The sequence below is a fragment of the Pongo pygmaeus genome, chromosome 9, assembly GCF_028885625.2.
Source record: "Pongo pygmaeus isolate AG05252 chromosome 9, NHGRI_mPonPyg2-v2.0_pri, whole genome shotgun sequence".
Classification (NCBI taxonomy): Eukaryota; Metazoa; Chordata; class Mammalia; order Primates; family Hominidae; genus Pongo; species Pongo pygmaeus.
Window position 1 is genome coordinate 94983235 of NC_072382.2, and position 12871 is coordinate 94996105.

At 45.2% G+C, this 12871-nt stretch overlaps 1 protein-coding gene across 10 annotated transcripts in view; it reads right to left on the reverse strand.

Annotated features, from left to right (window-relative positions):
- The window catches only part of SMCO4 (single-pass membrane protein with coiled-coil domains 4), a 146894-nt gene that overhangs the window by 63314 nt on the left and 70709 nt on the right, over nt 1-12871 (reverse strand). For 3 of the 10 annotated variants that reach the window (XR_010127618.1, XR_010127619.1, XR_010127613.1), the window contains one exon: nt 12266-12380. The exons of 6 other annotated variants lie outside the window; for them this stretch is intronic. The gene's annotated coding sequence lies outside the window, so the exon portion shown is untranslated. Of the gene's footprint in view, nt 1-1664; nt 1791-12265; nt 12381-12871 lie in introns of those variants that run through there. One more of the 10 variants, XM_054439315.2, reaches the window with a different exon arrangement.

The window sequence follows — 12871 nt, forward strand, 5'->3', positions numbered from 1 at the left end:
ACACATTTTCTAAGCGTAATGAGCAACTTTATAGTAGACAGCTGGACAACCAAGTACACTAACTGCAAGCATAAGAACAGGATTCATGTTGTAAATCTAGTACCAACTACTATTAGTTTTTTGTTGTTTTGCTTTTTGCAATATTTCTTGCTTCTGTTTTCTTTTAAATCTAAGCGAATTTCTTTATAAGAACAGGCTGAGGCTTATTTTGTGTGGCTGATCCAGCCTTACAAGAAAAAAGATTTCACTGTGTCCCTCAGAAACCTACTCCTGTCTATATCACACTGTCGAGCTCTCTCTTTATACCCCATGTGACAGACAAGAAAACAGAAGTCCAGAGAGAGCAAGTGACTCATCCAAGGTCAAACTTCTTGCTAACACATCTAGGACAAGAATAAGGGCTCAAGAAGCCCACTATGGGTCTCTTGCTGTATCACTGCTGCAAATGACCAGGCATACTGGTGTCTTGAATACAAAGTTTATTTGTAAAGGGGGAAAAAAAAATCCAACATGAGTCATCTGCACTGTCAACGGACTCCACACAGGTTGTTCTAATAAAGCATCCAGCGCCTCCAGAACCACTTGTTTCTGAAAGCACCAACCTACGCAGACACCAGCAGGCCATGTCTTCCACCCTTGCCACCCTCGAAGCTGTGAGCAGATACGCTGTTGGGCTCTGGGGACCTAGAGGTGTCACTTAAAGAGCAAGGGAGCCTGGAGCTTGGCAGTACTGACTGGATGAGTGGATGGGTGGGTGTATGAAGACATGGGAGTGTTTTCTGACAGCTCCCGGAGATAGTTATGATATCATGCAGCCTAATCCCACTCATCTTGGAACACCCCAAACATCTCATCCGCTCAGCTGTCCCTCCTCAACTTCCTCAGGGCAAAAGCACTGCAGTCTGAGGTGAATCTGGCCGCTGGGTAGGGGCAGTAGTCGGCCCTGGCAGCAGAGAAAGCAACGCTCAGCTCCCTCCTCCACCCACCCCGTACAGGAACTCCCCACTGGGTCTTCAGATGCCATAGGCGTCCCCAGCTCGGAGCCTGCCCCCGGTCTCAGGGTCGGCCCCGACAGAACGGGGGAGGAGGAAGGCTCCATCCCGCCCCCGCCTTACCTCTACTCCCCGACCCCCAGGCGCCGACCCTTCTCACCCGCAAGGTCCGCCGCCGGACTCTTGTCCACTCCCAGAGACCCTGAGCGCACCCCTTTCTCGGCGTCCTCAAAGGACCCGCGTCCCCCGCCTTCCCATACGGGGCCCTCCCGGCCGCACCGGCCCGAGCCCTTTGCACTGCGTTCCCCGGCCCGAGTCCGCCCCGCACCCGCACTTCCCGCCCGGCCCCGCGGGCTCGCGGTCCGCCCCAACTTTTCCCAGCCCCGGCCCCGCAGCAACCGGGATGCAGCGTCTCGAGCCGCGACGGGCAGGCGAGCTCGAGTCCCTCGGGCCCCCAACCCCGCCCGCACGAGTTGCGCTCGGGACCCGCCGGGCGCCCAGGCCTGGGTCGGCAGCACTGCGCGGAGGCGGAGCCGGCGTGGCGGGAACCGCGCTGTCCCGGCGCCGCACCCCCGCCCGGTGCCCGGTGCCCCGTGCCCCGCGCCCGCCCGCCGGCTCGCCCGCCCCGCCGCCGCCGCCGCCGCCGCCGCCGCCGCGCCGCTCCCAGCCCACCTGCCCGCGGGCGCCGCCGCCGCCGCCGCCACCGCCGCCACCACTGCTGGGAATACGTGGCAGTGGCCGCCGCCGCTTGCGCTCCCCGCCTCGCCTCTCCTCTCGGCGCCCGCGCGGGCGGCTCTGGCGCGCCGGACCGCAGCGCCAGGCGCCCTCTGCCGCCGGGAAGCCGAATCCTCCCGTCCTAACCCTAACTCGCTGTCTGCCCCCGCCCGGGCCTCGGCTCCCGCCCCCTCTCCCCGGTTCCCGTCTCAGACTGTCGCTTCTGAGCGACCTGGGTTCTCGCCTGGCCTGCTGCTGCCGCTGCCTCCAGGAAGTTCGCCCTGACCACCTCTGCAGGCTCAGCGCGCTTCCTCCGGCTCCCGCGCAGCGGGTGCTTAAGTCACCCCCTTGTTGATATATTTCCTGCTTCTTTGAACGCCTCGCCCGTGAGATAGCACAATCGGGAAGAGGATAGTTAGGGGCAAACGCCATGTCTGTTGTGTTCACCATTCTCTCCTCCAGGGCAAGGTTAGCGCCCTGTCTGGAATATTGAAGTGCACAATAAATACTTGTGAAGAGAGCAAACGAGTAGTTGAATGAGTTGAGATTTTTACCGCTGTCTACCCAAGTAGACTTTGAAACCTCAAGCGGACAGAGATCCTGACCTGGATTTGTTTTTTGTAAATTACACGTGCATACGTGTGCGCAGCTCAGCATAAATAAATGAGATTCCCAAATCCCCACCTCGGACCAGCGCCAAATCCGCAAAAGGCCCACGGCTAAATGCTATTCAGGGCTTTTCGTCAAACACGTTTAGGTTTGAGATCTACCTCTTAAAAGCTGGGCAATCGCGGGAAAGCTCATCTCCCTGGGCCACAGTTAACACGTCTATAAATTAAGCATAATAAAACCTACTTCACAGAGTTGTGAGAATTAATTGAGATGGTGCACTATAAAGCTCTTTACGCAGCCCCAATGTGTGTGGTGGTGTGTAAATGGTAGTTATTTTTGTATTACTACTGATGCAGTAGGTGATTTTAAAAACTATCTTCAAAATGTAAAATATTGACTACCTTTTCACCTGAGGACAAACCTTAAAACCTTTATATGTGTGGTATTGTCACCTGCTCAGCAAGGCCAGCCCTGGGAGCAAGACTACTCCTGTAACCTCTTCTCCTCCACCGGTAAAAATTAACAAGTCTTGGGGCTTTTTTGTTCTGTTTTGAAGAATTGTGGAACCCACTCTTCTGCAGGTTTTCCACCTGGATTTCTGTGGCCAATCTCTTAATTAACAAGTTTTTATTTTAGGGATGTCAAAGATAGGGAGCCCTTTGAAAGCACCTGCCGTCTACTGGCTCTTCCCGTTTTCTTCCTGACCCTCTCTCAAACAACTTAAGGCTTTTTTCCATTTTTACAGGAAGTGTCCTTCCTGCTGCATACAAAAGGCAGCAATGCAGTAGAGTGGGATCAGAGGGGATTGGGCTGCATACACCTTGGGCTTTCTGCACCTCAGTCCCCTCAACGGTAAACTGTGGAGAATAAGACCTTGTCACATTGGGAGATCATTCATGATCCGGTCTGTGAAGGAAATAAGGAAATACCTGAAACACAAAGATATTTAATAAAAGGCAACTATTGATCAGTTTATTTAGCAAGTATTTAAGGAGCATCTTTTTAGTGTTCTATGCGCTGAAAGAATGAGGGGAACACGCGTGTGTGAGGTAAGTTTCCTACCTTCAAAGGAGTTTGAGCTGTAGCTCCACACTAGGGCAGAGGGATTGGGAGCATATGGGATGCAGCTAAATATGAAATTAGCAAGCCTCAAGGTTTAAATTGGGGCAGTGGTACTGCCATGTGAATTGCTTTAATTCATTATCATTGTAAATGCCATTTTCCTCTAAATATTATGTACATAACTTCCCAAGGCCACTGCTAAAAATTAATGAATAATTTTATGAGGCAAGCAGAGCCACTGATGTAGGACTCAGTCCCTTAATAAGGTGACTCCACATGCTCCCTTATAGTAGTAATAACATAGATATTGTGTCTGTGAAAGTGCCATCTTTGGCTGGGCGTGGTGGCTCACCCCTGTAATCCCTGCACTTTGGGAGGCCGAGGTGGGTGGATCACCTGAGGTCAGGAGTTCGGGATCAACCTGGCCAACATGATGAACCCTGTCTCTACTGAAAATACAAAAAATAGCTGGGTGTGGTGGCAGGCACCTATAATCCCAGCTACTTGGGAGGCCTGAGGCAGGAGAATCACCTGAACCCAGAAGGCGGAGGTTGTAGTGAGCTGAGATCGTGCCACTGCCCTCCAGCCTGGGCAACAAGAGTGAAACTCTATGTCAGAAAAAAAAAAAAAAAAAGAGAGAGAGAGAGAAAAGAAAAAGAAAGTGTCATCCTTTATAGGTTAGAGTTGCGTATCTTGCAATGCAAGTCTCAGAGGAAAAGTTTACACATTTTACACTAATGGCTTCTAATGAATCACCCCTACTGAGTTGTCCTTCTGTAGCTCCCTCCCACGTTGACCCTGGAGTTGGCCTTGTGACTTGCTTTAGCTACTGGGACATGAACAAATATGATACAAGCAGGGGCTTTCGATGTGCTCTTGTGCCTTGCTCCTTGCTTTCTTGAAATGCTACCCTGAGACTGCCATGAAGAAACCTGGTCCAACCTCCTTGAAGAGGAAAGACCCTGAGAAGAGAAAGCCTTGCTGTCCCAGCTATGCAGCCCACCAGCTCTCAGCCACATGAGTGAGCTGCAGGGAAAGCCAGCCAAAAATAATCCGGCCAACCCAGGAATTGTGAGAAATAAAATGGTGGTTGTTTCAAATCACTAAGTGTTGGGGTGGTTTGTTATACAGTAATAGATAACTGACACACAGATCACTCATAGGCACTCCTGCAGTTACAAGTTCCAGATGAAATTCACCCAAGAATCAGTACTCCCGCTAGTGTTTTCTGTTATGAAGCATTCAGTTGAAGTCACTAAATCTAAGCTTAGCAGAGTATCACATTTCATGTAAATACCCTCTTTCAAAGTTCTTCATTGAATTGGTTACTGAGCCTAGTACTGTTTAAAATCCATTTGCAGTCAACATAACAATGGGCTGGCAAAATCAGCTTGTAAGCTACCAAAAGCTTTAAACGTTAGAACTCCCTGGAACACCAACAGCAGGTATCATAGAGGTTAGGTGTGTTTATCTCTCCCACTTGATTGTAAGCTCCTTAATGACAATTACATTTATTGGCATGGTTTTATCATAGATCACGAAACATCAGAGAAGGAGTTAGAGATCATCTAACCCACCACCTCATTTTACAGATGAGAAAACTGGGGCTAAGAGAAATCATCAAAGCCTTATAAATATCCAAGGTCCTGGAGCTGGCTCAGAGCAGAACTGGGATGACCAGTTCACAGTTCTTTATGCTGCTAGTTGAACTCTTCTGTTTTTCCTTTGTGACATTCGTTGCTATTTAAAATATTCTTCCCGTGCTCAAAATATGTCTGTAACTTTCCTATGTGCTGGTGATAAAATCTGAATGATTATATATGGCCCCATGAGGTCTGGTGCAGCTTGCCGCTCCAGAGATATTGGTACTGTTCTGCCCCTCACTCAGCACACTTTGCCCAACTGGCTTTCTTTCTGTTCCCCAAACCAGCAAGCTCTTTTCCACTTCACAGAAAGCCCTTTCCACATGCTGTTCCTTCCATTGACGTGCTCTTTCCCAAACTCTTCACTTTGCTAAATCCCGCTTTCCAGAACCCATTAGAGTTCTGTGGTACATTATTTGGGAAATAATGTAAACAAAAAAATTTGGTGGACATAGAGGTAGCCCTCAGTCTCTTCAGCCAAGTTTTGGAAAGCTCAAAGACCAAACAGCTCAGGAATCTTATGGAGATTTGATTCCTAACAGACACCTTGTTGAGGCTCAACCAGTGGAACAAGCCACTCTGGTTTTTCTGTTTTTGCATTACTCCACTCAAGATTCCAAACCCTAGAAGAAAGTCAGCCTTAGTTAGCTTGGCCACATGCCTACCCTCAGCCAGAGAAGAACAGGACACCTTGAATGAAAGCCCCTAAATAAAATCATCAGGGCATTGTTACCAAAGAAGGGAAAGTTGATCAAGGATAACAAAACCAGTGAATGTCCACTACATAATCTCTCAGGCCTTGCCTTAAATGTCATCTTCTCAGAGAAGCTTTTCTTAACCACCCCATCTGTTGCACGCTTTCATGACACTCCTTATTTTTTTCACTGTTCTTATCATATTTTTATAGTTACATATTCTCATGTGTTTGTGTCTCTCGAATTCTCCCCCCATGAGAAAAGGGACTGCGCTTGTTTGCCCACTACTATACCTTCAATACCTAGCATGGAGCCTGGTGCATACAGGAACTCAATAAATATGTATTAAATCAATCAATAAATGAGCAAACAAATGACTGAATAATATAAGCCTTGTGAGTCTTCTGACTTAATCCATGTGATATTAACTTTTTAGGAAGAATGAGAAAAGACAAAGAGAATATAATGAGTGTAGGCTGTGGAAGATTCTCTCTGCTGGGTCCCTTTGTGACGCTGTGGGGAGGACAAAGACTCATGTGCAGGATAAATGAAGAAACACAACCTTGTGCATCAGAGATAAGCCATGTGTTGTGCTATGCTGTACTGTCCTTGAGGGATAAATTGTGCAAGTAATGAAGTAAGAGGGGGAAGCCTAGAATGGTGGTCTGCGTGTCTCAGAATGTTTGCAGAAGTAGGAACCCTCAAAACTGCTGCCTGACTGCAGCTGCCAGGAGCTGAGGTCAGCAATGTATGTTCATAAACCTACTCCCTTGGCCCCTGTTCATGCCTGGCTGTGCATTCTCTGTAGCAGAAGTTCCAGAGTCATCTGCCGATGGCTGCAAATCCACAGACAGGCTTTTCACAACTCAGAGGTAAAATGAGAGTAATCAGAGCAATGTAAAGCTAAATGTATGCAATTCTTGTATCAATGATTATTACATTTGTAATCATTTGGATGTGGGTTTTTTGTTTTGGTCATTTTTTGGCAAAATAAAAAGTTTGCAACCTCAGTTTCCATTCCCACTCCGAAAATGTTTTGGTAATGGTTTTGGTCTATGAAATCTGAAAACCTCAGAAATTCGCACTTTATAATCTCAGAGACCTGGACGATCCCTGCAAAGGCTTCAGACCCATCAGAAAATCAACTGTTGTTGTTTTGTTGTTTCTCGTGTTTTAATCATGTAGCCTGTTTCCTTTTCTGCCTCACACCTACTTAGCAGTCATTTAACTCCGGTGGTTAAAACATGGGGTTAAGGGGGCTTCACGGCCAGAATCACATCTGTGGCTACGGGTCAGGAGGGAGCTGGGCCTTGGTTCTGTCCTGTCCACAAGGAAGATCTGGACTTGAGGTCTGGTTCTTACCAGTGGAGGGTCCAGGTTCTTGGCATTTCGAACATTTGAACAAAGAACTGGAGAAAACACACAAACAAAGCAGGGAAAGAGTGAAGCAACAAAAGCAGAAATTTATTGAAAATGAAACTCTACAGGGTGGGAACAGCCCCAAGCAGGTGGCTCAAGGGCCCTGGGTACAGAATTTTCTGGGGCTTAAGTACCCTCTAGAGGTTTCTCACTGGTTACTTAGTGTATAACCTGCATAAATAAAGAGGCTGAAGTGAAGTTGCAAAGTTATTTACTTGGTGTACACTCTATGCGTATGAAGAGGCTATTTCCTGTCATAGCTGAAGTAGAGTTACAGAGTTATTTACTTGGTCGTAGAAAGTTGGGGTTTTTCCGTTTGATTTGCTTCTAGGAAGTCCTTAATTTTCCTGCCCTGAGACTCTATTCCCCTGCCTTATGGTCAGTGGCCATGAGTGTGTGTGTACACTCACACGCATGTGTGTGTACTTATGGCAAGGAGAGTCCTTGGGTGTCCCCAACACTGTTCCACCGTAGGGGAGCTACTTAACCCTAAGAGGAGATATTGTTCTTAATCCCTGTTTTACAAAGAAGGAAAATAAGACTTAGAACATTTAAGTAATTCACCCCAAGCCTGGTTAAATACAAAGTTCAAATACTTAATTAACTTTAACCTCTTTGGTCATAGTTCAGGTGCTTGATTGGTGTTACCTGAAGTTAAATCTTGATATGAATTCCCAGAAGCCAACATTATGGAAAGACTTTTCTAGAACTAGGAAACAGGTAAAAAAAAATTTTTTTTGAGTCAGGGTCTCACTCTGTTGCCCAGGCTGGAGTGCAGTGGCACAATCACAGCTCACTGCAGCTTCAACCTCCTGGGCTCAAATGATCCTCCTGCCTCAGCCTCCCCAGTAGCTTGGACCACAGGCATGCACCACCATGCTTAACTAATTTGTTTATTTATTTATTTTTTTATGTTGAGACAAGGTCTCACTATGTTGCCCAGGCTGGTCTTGAACTCCTGGGCTCAAGTGATCCTTCCACCTCAGCCTCCCGAAGTGCTGTGATTATAGACACAAACCATCATGTTTGGCCAAGAGGTAAAACTTACCCTCCCTAAGTTAAGAGGGAAAACTACCAGCTTCTTGGATTTAAGAAGCAGTAGAGCTTTAAGTCCTGTACATTTACGTAAGTATCAAGTGTTATAATAAAAATGTCTTTTTCTCACTGGTAGTAATTTTTTTAAAGACTTCAAACAAAATTATACCTATTCTTGGAAATTAAGTAAGCATGCCCATTTTCATAAAGCTGTGAAATCCCATATAAGGAAAAGTTTTAAGATCTCTGCTTTTGTTTGAGAAAAGCACCAGAGCGCTACTAAAAAGTTTAACCCAAATCTTCATGCTTACTGCCCCGTTTTCTGCAATTTAAGTCTCTACCTAAAGAATGGGAAGGAATTCCTACTCTACCCCTGCTGCCGGCAACCAAAGCATGCTCTCAAGCCAAGAACACCAGTGAACCCTTTAAATTTCTCCACAACTTTCTCTCTGCTGGCAAATGTCAAGTTTCTATTTCAAGAGAAATAAGAGCGTCATTAACATGCCTGTCTTCATGCTCTTCTAACTTCTTTCAGAATTTTGGGGGTTTTGCTTGAGAAAGTAAGACCACACTAAAATCACAACTCCCCAGGGTGTATCATTAAAGGTGGAACTCGGCCAGGCACTGTGCCTCATGCCTGTAATCCCAACAGTTTGGGAGGCTGAGGTAGGAGGACCGCTTGAGCTCAGGAGTTCGAGATCAGCCTGGGCAACATGGTGAAACCGCGTCTCTACAAAAAATTTTTAAAAATTAAAGAATAAAAATAGCCAGGCGTGGTGGCACACCCCGGTAGTCCCAGCTACTTGTGGGGCTGAGGCAGGAGGAGCACTTGAGCTCAGGAATTTGAGGCTACAGTGAGCTGTTATCGCACCATTGCACTGGATCCAGCCTGGGTGACAGAGCGAGACCATGAATTTTTTTTATTTTTATTTTTATTTTATTTTTTCAGGGAAAGTATGTGGCAGAGAAGAAAAAACAAAAGTGGAACTGTTGGTGTGTTTAGAAGGGAGTGGGGGAGCTCCACTTTTATTCCATAGGCTGTAAATAGCCCACTATCATTTTTAAATCCCAAAGTAAAAAATAACGCTTAATTACCTTAACTTTCAGACCTATAACCACAAGATCTTCATTAGTGACTCATATACCAGCTGTACCTTTTGGTCTGGCACATTTTTTAACAACAAAGGTGTGTCCTATCAACTATGTCTTTTTCCCCAAGGAAGCTTCATCTTTATCGGAAAGCGATGAGAACGTTTCTAGTCTATACTTAACTCTTCAATCACTTCACGTGTATTTACGGAACACCTAGTACATGCAGGCAATTTATCGAGTTGTGTGAATATAAAAGCAAAAAAGACATATACTCCTTTCCTTCCCTAGAGAAACTCACAGACCAGTGGAGAGAAAAAATGTATATAATTACAAATTTTACAAATTATGTTAAGCGTGCTGAAGAAAAAGAACAAGGTTCTATGAGAAAGTTTTATAAAGAGAACAAGTTTTATATTGAAAGGTCAGAGAAGACTTTTCTGGAAGTGATCTGAAAGTTTGACCAAAGAGATGAACAGGTATTGGCCCAATGAGGAACCTCCTGGGGACATGGTCCTCCTCACCCAAGGCTTCTCTATGTCTTGGACAATGACCAGGACAAGAAGTGCAACTTCTTGGTGCATCATTGCTTTCAGAGAGGAGTCTTGGGGCCCTGTCTCCCCAGAGGTGCAGAGGCAAGACAGGGAGTCCCCAGCTTCTTCCACAGGGTCTTCCTTCTCTATCCAACCCACACTCTGCTCTCTGAATTCCTGACTCCCCTCAGCTGCAGCACTTAGGTGAGCACTCCAGGTGAGTATTTTACTAGTTCCTGTGCATATGCAGTCTCTACACCTAAACTGTCAGTGCCTGGAGAGCGGATGGCTCTATCTAACTCTCCTTTTTCAATACTCATGGTGTCTACAAGAGAACTTGATTCATAGCCACTGTTCAACAAACACCTGTTTAATGGGATTGAATTTTCAGCATTTAGTAGTGTGCCAAACATCTAATGTGAAATAAGAGCCAAATTAGGCAAAGTAAGCATGCTTTAGAAGTGCAGAGATGGAAAGAAAATGGTATGAAGAGCATTGGTGTAGAAGTACTTCCTGAAACTTGAAGGAATCCATCTGGTATCGCTTTGATTGACTTTGTTAAGGACACAATTCCTAGGTTCTGAGACTCCTCAACTCTAAGATGCAACAGTCATTGAACAACAGTTTACTTTTCGAGGGGCAAAAAACAGCTGCTTTCAATGTTTACATATATTGAGAGCCATAGGGCCATACATAGTCTGACTTTGGAAACACTAAAATGTTTCCAAAAAGTATGTTTTATAATTTAAAAAAAAAGTTAGTACTCATCAATACCTTTTTTTTTGTTTTTTTTTTTTTTGAGACACAGTTTCACTCTGTCGCTCAGGCTGAAGCACAGTGGCACAATCTCACCTCACTGCAACCTCCTCCTCCGGGGTTCAAGCCTTCCAAGTAATTGGGATTACAGGCATGCGCCACCACACCCAGCTAATTTTTGTATTTTTAGTAGAGATGGGGTTTCGCCCTGTTGGCCAGGCTGGTTTCAAACTCCCAGCCTCAGGTGATCCACCCACCTCGGCCTCCCAAAGCGCTGGGATTACAGGTGTAGGCCACAGTGCCCAGCCACATTATTATTATTATTATTATTATTATTATTGAGATGGAGTCTCGATCTGTTCCCCAGGCTGTAGTACAATGGCGTGATCTCGGCTCTCTGCAACCTCTGTCTCCTGGGTTCAAGCGATTCTTCTGCCTCAGCCTCCTGAGTAGCTGGGACCCGCTAACACACCTGGCTAACATGCTAACACGCCCGGCTAATTTTTGTATTTTTAGTAGAGACAGGGTTTCACCATGTCGGCTAGGCTGGTCCCAAAGTCCTGACCTCAGGTGATCCGCCCACCTCAGCCTCCCAAAATGCTGGGATTACAGGTGTGAGTCACCGCACCTGGCCCACATTATTACTTTTAACAGGACTTTGTTTTCTCTTTTGCCTACCTCATGTCCACATCAATTTAATTTTTTTTTGTAATAGCGCCTCAAATTCCTTTTAGGAAATTATTCTTCCTTATTAGATACAGCCTGCTGGGTTATTTAATCAAGGTGTGCAGCTTTCCCCTAGTGAAGGGATTGAGGGACACCCTATCCAAGCTAGACTATTCAGATGTATCAACAGTGACCAGAACATCAAAGGCCCGGCCACAGATGGAGCTTATTCATTCCAGGCGTAGGATGTAGACAAGACTGTCCAGAGCTTCTGCTACAAAGAGCCTCTAAAACCACATGGTTCCAAAGTCCATTTCTGTTATTTACAGGCAAAGACTTCTAAATGGGACAGTGCTTTTGGCTGATAGTACATCTAAAACTGAAGTTCTTAATCTGAGGTCCAGAGACTTGGACATGGATCATGGGTGGGTGTCAGAGGTCAACAGACAAGATATAATTTTTATATCTGCTGATGAGTATATTTTCCCAGTGAGATGGTCTACAGGCAGCTTTGATCAGATTCTCAAAGGGGTCTATGGCTGAAAATGGATTAGAAACAATTGATCCCAGAGCAGGAGTTCTTAATAAGTCTGTGTATAAACTCGGATGGGGAAAAATTATATCTTTGTTTGTACTAACTTCCATTCATGTTTGCTTATTTATGAATGTTGGTAACAAAGCAATTCCCATGACTTTGCTACCAGTAGAAATCAGATATTTTCATATCATGTTATAGTGTTGCAGGTCTCAAAACATAATTTACCCCTTTCACTGCTTTAAAATTACAGTGTTAGTAGACCCAAGCTAGATATTGTTATTCAATGTGTTAATAAAGAAGCATATATATTACTTGATCACCAGATATTTTAATATTTTAAAGCTGCATCTTAACATAACTGGTTTCCTTGCTAATCTGTATGCTTTAGTTTATTCAAAACATTATTCTAAGTAGTCCAAGGGCTTCATCAGACTGCCAAGGAGCCTATAATACCAAAATGTCACTAGCCCTCTTAGGAAAATCTTGGTAGGACCAAGCCTCCTAGCCTTACCTTTATTTGCTCTACAAAGCCAGGTTCTATCTGGTAGTTCCTCTCCTTTCAATAACCTGACATCTTGGTTCCCAGCATTGCAACTTCTGAATACTTCCAAAGCAGCAGGCATTGCCTAAGTCCAGAAAAACACAAACTTATACAAACCATAGGACAAAACAAGAGCAAAAAGAGAGAGAAAGAGAGAGAGATCCAGAATAGGTAGATCCAGGGAGGCAGAAAGCAGACTGGTGGCTGCAAGGGCCTGCAGGGAGGGGGAGACAGGCAGTGACGGCTTAATGGAGGGATTGACCCCAAATGGGTATAAGATTTCCTTTTGGGGTGATGAAAATGTGTTGGAAATGGATGGAGGTGATGATGGAACAGCACTGTGATGGTACTAGATGGTAATGAATTATATATGGCAAAAAAGCTAATTTTATGTTCTATGAATTAGCATTCATTAGCTCAATAAAACAAAAACAAATAAGAAATAAGTAAATAAAAGGCAACTCCATAATAAATTCACCTGGGAATTATATAAAGTCCTACTTAGGGGAATAAAGAAGAAAATAATCCCAAAGTTTAACGTTATTTTATTTCCCTTTTTCCCCCTCAACCCCCCCT